We start from the raw sequence: 7,150 nt of genomic DNA, 5'->3' as shown, positions 1-7,150 counted from the left end.
ACACACACACACACACACACACACACACACACACACACACACACACACACACAATGACCAACATCAGAATAACAGGAAAAAATAGTCATTGGTCATTAATATCTCTCAACATCAATGGGCTCAATTCCTCAATAAAAAGACACAGACAGGCTAACAGAATGAATGCAAAAATAGGATCCATCATTCTGCTGCATACAAGAAACACACCTTAGCAGTCAAAACAGACATTTGCTCAGAGTAAAGGGCCGGAAAAAGGTTTTCCAAGCAAACTGACCCAAGAAGCAAGCTGGAGTAGCCATTCTAATATCCAATAAAATAGATTTTCAACCAAAATTAATCAANAGAGACAGGGAAGGACACTTCATACTCATCAAAGGAAAAATCTACCAAGATGATTTCTCAGTTCTGAACATCTATGCTCCAAACACAAGGGTGCTCACACTTGTAAAAGAAACATTGCTAAAGCTCAAATCACACTTTGAAGTCCACACATTAATAGTGGGAAACTTCAACACCCTATTCTCACCTATTGGCAGGACATCCAGGCAAAAACTCAACCAAGAATTAATGAAACCAACAGACATTATGAAATCAAATGGACCTAACAGTTATAGAGAATATTTCACCCGAGCATAAAAGAATATACCTTGTTCTGAGCACCTCATGAATCCTTCTCCAAAATTGATCATATAGTAGGTCACAAAGCAAACCTTAATAGATACAAGAAAATGGAAATAATGTCTAGGCTAGTATCTTATCAGACCACAGCAAAACAGAAACACTGGAAAGCCTACTTACTCATGGAAATTGAACAACTCTCTACTCAATGATCTCTGGGTTAGAGAAGAAATAAAGAAAGATATGAAAGACTTTCTAGAATTCAATGAAAATGAAGGTACAACATACCCAAATTTATGGGACATAATGAACGCAGTGCTAAGGGTAAAGTTCGTAGCACTAAGTGCCTCCATAAAGAAATTAGAAAGTCCTTATATCAACAATTTAAAAGTACACCTGAAATCTCTAGAAAAACAAGAAGCAAGCACATCAAAGAGGAGTAGAAGGCAGGAAATAATCAGAATCAGGGCTTAAATTAATCAGACAGAAACTGTGATGGTTTGTATATGCTTGGCCCACGGAACGGACCACTAGGAGGCATGGCCTTGTTGGAGTAGGTGTGTCACTGTGGTCATAGGCTTAAGACCCTCACCCTAGCTGCCTGGAAGTGAGTCTTCCACTATCAGTCTTCAGATGAAGATGTAGAACTCTCAGCTCTTCCAGCACCATGTCTGCCTGGATGCTGCCATGTTCCCACCTTGATGATAACGGAATAAACCCCTGAATCTGTAAGTCAGCCTCAATTAAATGTTGTCCTTTATAAGACTTGCCTTGGTCATAGTGTTTATTCACAGCAGTAAAACCCTAGCTAAGACAGAAACAAAGAAAACTATACCAAAAAAAAAAAAATCAATGAAACCAAGAGTTGGTTCTTTGAGAAAGTCAACAAGATAGACAAACTCTTAGCCAAACTAACCAAGAGACAGGGACAGTATCCAAATAAACAAAGTCAGTAATGAAAAGGGAGCTATAATAACTGACACTGAGGAAATTCAAAGAATCATTGGGTCTTACCTCAAAACTCCGTGCTCCACAAATTGGAAAATCTTAATGAAATGGATGATTTTCTAGATAGACCACTTACCAAAGTTAAATCAAGATCAGGTAAACTATCTAAACAACCCTGTAATCCCTAATAGAAACAGTCATTAAAAGTCTCCCAACCAAAAAGAACCAAACCAGGGCCGGGTGGTTTTAGTGCAGAATTCTACCAGAATTTTAAAGAAGAGCTAATACCAATACTCCATAAACTACCCCACAAAATAGAAACAAAAGCAACACTGCCAAACTCATTCTATGAGGCCAGAGTCACCCTGATACCTAAATGACACAAAGGCTCAAGAAAAAAATAGAGGGCTGGAGAGATGGCTCAGTGGTTAAGAACACTGACTATTCTTCCAGAGGTCCTGAGTTCAAGAAAGAAAGAGAATTCCAGATGGATTTCTCTTATGAATATGGATACAAAAATATTCAATAAAATACTTGCAAATGAAATCCAGAAACACATCAAAGACATCATCCATCAAGACCAAGTAGGCATCTTCCCTGGAATGCAGGGATGGTTCAATATATGAAAATCTATCACATAATCCACCATATAAACAAACTGAAAGAAAAAAATCACTTGATTATCTCATTAGATGTTGAAAAAAAACCTTTGATAAAATCTAACACCCCTTTATGTTAAAGGTATTGGAGAAATCAAGGATACAGGGTACACACCTAAACATAATCAAAGCAATATACAGCAAGCCAATAGCAACAACAAACTAAATGGAGAAAAACTTGAAGCATTTCCACTAAAATCAGGGACAGGACAAAGCTGCCCACTCTCTCCCTACCTATTCAATATAGTACTCCAAGTCCTAGCCAGAGCATTTAGACAACAAAAGGAGATAAGGGGATACAAATTGGAAAGGAAGAAGTCAAAGTATCACTGTTCGTGGATGGTAAAAGACCCCAAAAATTCTACCAGAGAACACCTTCAGCAAAGTGGCTGGATACTAAGTTAGCTCAAAGAAATCAATAGTTCTCCTTTATACAAATGACAAATGGGCTTAGAAAGAAATTAGGGAAAACAAAACTCTTTACAATAGCCACAAATAATACAAAATATCTTGGTGTAACTCTAACCAAGCAAGTGAAAGATCTGTATGACAAGACCTTCAAATCCCTGAAGAAAGAAACTGAAGAAGATTTAAGAAGATGGAAAGCTCTCCTATCCTCATGGATGGGTAGGATTAACATAGTGAAAATGACCATCTTACCAAAAGTAACCTACAAATTCATTGCAACCTCTATCAAAATTCCAACACAATTTTTTATAGACCTTGAAAGAGCAATTCTCAACTTCATATGGAAAAATAAACAAACAAGCAAGCAAACAAACAAACATAAAAACCAGGATAAGCAAAACAATCCTGAACAATAAAAGAACTTTGAGAGGAATCACCATCCCTGACCTCAAGCTGTACTACAGAGCAATAGTGATGAAAACTGCATAATATTGGTATGGAAGCAGACACTTTGATCAATGGAATCTAATCAAGGATCCAAAAATGAAACCATACGCCTAGGGACACTTGATTTTTGATAAAGAAGCCAAAACCATAACATTGGAAAGAAAAAGAAAGCATCTTTAACAAATCATGCTGGAGTAAATGGATGTCTCCATGTAGAAGAATGAAAATAGATCCATCTTATCACCCTGCATGAAACTCACGTCAAAGTGGATCAATGACCTCAACATAAAACTGGATACTCCAAATCTCATTGAAAAGAAAGTGGGAAATAGTCATTGGTACAGGAGTCAATTTCCTGATCAGAACACCAATGGCTTAGGCTCTAAGATGAACAATTGATAAATGAAACTTTGTGAAACTGCAAGATTCTAGACAGCAAAGACACTGTCAATAGGACAAATCAGCAGACTACAGATTGGGAAAGGATCTGCACCAACCCTACAACTGACAGAGGGCTAATATCAAAAATTTAAAAAGAACTGAAGAAGTTAGATGCCAACAACACAAATAACCCAATTAAAAGATGGGGTACAGAATCAAACAGAGAATTTTCAACAGAGGAATCTCAAATGGACAAGAAGCACTGAAAGAAATGTTCAACACCCTTAGTCATCAGGGAAATGCAAGTCAAAACATCTCTGAGGTTCCATCTTATACCCATCAGAATGGCTAAGATAAAAACCTCAAGAAATAGAACATACTGGTGAGGATGTGGAGTAAGGGGAACACTTCTTCATTACTGGTGGGAATGCAAACTTGTTCAACCACTTTGGAAATTAATTTGGCAGTTTCTCAGAATACTGGGAATAATTCTGCCTCAAGAACCAGCTATACCACTCCTGGACATATAACCAAAGGGTGTTCCATCATCCCATAAAGACATTTGATCAATATGTTCATAACAGCTTTATTTGTAATAGCCAGAAAATGGAAACAACCTAAATGTCCCTCAACTGAAGAATGGATAAAGAAAATGTGGTACATCTACACAATGGATTACTATTCAGCTTTTATAAACAAAGACTTCATGAATTTTTCAGGTAAGTGGATGGAACTTGAGATTGTCATCCTGAGTGAAGTAACCCAAGCCCAAAAGGACATGCATGGTATGTACTCATAAGTGGATATTAGTTATAAAATGCAGTTACCATGTGACACTCCAGAGACCCAAAGAAGCTAAACAAGAAGGAAGGCTCAAGTGAAGAAGCTTGAATCTCACTTAGAAGGAGGAATAAAACGGTCATGAAAGGTAGATGGAGGGAAAGAACTTGGAGAGAGGGGTATGGGGAATTCAGGATCGGATATGAGGAGAGACAGGAGGAATGACCAGATGGTCATGGAAATGAATGGAAATCTGCAGCTGACAGAGATTTGGAGGTGGGGTAGGGCAACTCCAGGATGAGATAGAGATGTGAAATAAGGAAGACACACAAGAATCAATGGGGGTGACTTTAACTATAACTCACTACATTGGGGAAATGGAATTGAAGAGGTCCACCTCCTGTAGCCAGGTAGGAATTTCAATGGAGCAATAGAGACACCAACTCACCCATAAAACTTTGAAACCAAAAATCGTCCTGTCTACAAGAAATTCAGGCATGGGGGATGGAGCAGAGACTGAGGGAATAGTCAACCAATAACCGGCCCAACTTGAGACCCATTCCACGGACAAGCACCAATTCCGAACACTATTAATGATATACTCTGTTATGTTGGCATACAGGAGCAAGTTGTCCTCTGAGTGGCTCCACCCATCAGCTGATTCAGACAGAAGCAGACATCCAGATCCAAACAGTAGATGGAGCTTAGGAACTCTTATGGAAGAACAGGAGGAAGGATTGCGGCCCCTGAAGTGGATAGGAACGCCAACAGACTCAATTAACCTAGACCCATGGAGTCCTCAGAATCTGAATCATAAACAAAGAATATACATGGGCTGGACCTAGGCCTCCCTGCACATATGTAGCAGATGTGTAACTTGGTCTTTATGTGGGTCCCGAACAACTGGAACAGAGACTATTCCCAAAGCTGTTGCCTGTACATGGAATATGTCCTTTTAGCTGGGCTGTCTTGTCTGGCCTCAATGGGAGAGAAAGCACCTAGCTTTGTAGAGATTGAAGTGCTGGGGTAGAGGTATAATGGGGATGGGGCACACCCACTCAGAGGAGAAGGGAAGGGGATGGGGAATAGGGTAAGGATTGTGGGAGGATAGGGGCTAGTGAGCAGGATGTAAAGTGAGTAAATAAAAAAAACAAATAAAAAATTAAATCCCTGGGCAAATGTCAGCTTTTTTTTTTTTTTTTTTTTTTAATTAGCTGGGTTTGTTTGTTAGGACCTAGGAAAAATATGAATGTTAAGGCCTGGGTAACTACTCCCTGGCTAGCCTGCCATCATAAGGAAACTTTCTCATATGTTTCTGATGTTACTAGGAAACTTTCTAATGCAAAGATTGATCACATATTCTGTTATGTTCTGTGCCCTTGGAAACCAATTACTATAGAGGTCAGTAGAACTGTTTTGTATAGTTACCCACAGTAAGCATGGATTTGAACCAACCACCCAACAGCACTTCCTGCATCTATATATAAGGTTTTTATGGTATTTTTCTTTACAAACTGCCCCTGGTATGGATCTCAACCTAAGACAGACCCCTGCACCAACATAAGAAACTATCTGGAGGATTTCCATTTTGAGTAGTAGTTGAATGAAGTTTAAGTTCTCAAGAACTTCTTGGGAACTGACATCCTACTTGGCAGAAAGAGACGTGTATATGGGTGGCAAATGACATCCTGGTAGACAAGTTAAGACATGAAGACAAGGTAAGTTCTCTGCCACAGTTGAATATTCCAACCAATAGAAACAGGATTAGTGCACAACATAGACATGTTCCTAAGGAACAAAAGACATGTTCCTAAGGAAATCTCCTATCATAAGTCCTGAGTTTTGAAAAAATTTGGCACAGATATTTGTGGATTTGGGGCTTAAAATCCATGTAGGATCTTAACATGAGGCCATGGTTAGGTTCCTGAATCTGGACCATGGCCTTGGTTGACAAGTCCTGGGGTGTATGTTCAATAAACTATCCCTGTCTGACTGAGATCAGTGTTTGTGTGGTTTGTGAGGCAACTCCTGGACCCCAGCAGATGATGCACACCTGTCTCTTCAGTACTGAGGAGGCTAAATTAGAAAGAACACAAGTTTGATATCAGCCTGGGGCTACTTAATAAGTCAGACCTGGTCTTAAAATAATACTAAAGGGGGGAAAAATAAAAAGATCAGGAACTAAGTAATTTGTCTATTTACTTACTGTTTTTTCCCTCAGAAGTCATGGGCTTTCTGCTACAACATTTGGAACAGTGACTGGTCCACAGTAAAGAACACAAGCGACTATTTGTGGATCTGCAGATGGAAGGAATAGATCAATTTAGATTTTGCTGAGGTATTTTTTTTTTTAACCAGATACTTCTTGATTATTAGGAAGTTTAACAACTAGGAGAAAGTAACTGGTTCTGGGCTTTTCCTGGATTTATATTTATATTCTCTTTTAGGAAGGCTTCTGAGTAATGTGGCATTTCTTATTCTAATAAGTAATCTGGCATTTGAAGTCAAATAGGAAACATTAACTTTACTGTGTGTTTTTAGAATTTGATATTTTAATGCCCTCTAATTCTCCTACCATTCATTTTCCAACTATCCCTTTATTATAGTAACAATTCATAAACTACAGAAGAGGGGGTGAGGACAATTAGCTGTGCCCTGGTGACACATCCTGTGTTCAATGAATAGGCTTTAAATGGAACACAAGATGAGTTGTAGCGCTCTTCAACTGACTGATATGTTGAGCTGAGCTCAGAAAATGATTTGGTACCTAACACTAAAGGTTAGCTGACAAAACAAATGGTTGAAAAGTTTAAATTTTTTTCTTCACAGTATGATGTCATTTCTTTCTTTCTTTCTTTATTATTATTTTCTTTACTTACATTTCAAATGCTATCCCGAAAGTTCCCTAT

Source organism: Mus pahari, chromosome 3 (assembly GCF_900095145.1).
Source record: "Mus pahari chromosome 3, PAHARI_EIJ_v1.1, whole genome shotgun sequence".
Taxonomy (NCBI): domain Eukaryota; kingdom Metazoa; phylum Chordata; class Mammalia; order Rodentia; family Muridae; genus Mus; species Mus pahari.
Note: the sequence above shows the minus strand (reverse complement) of the source record.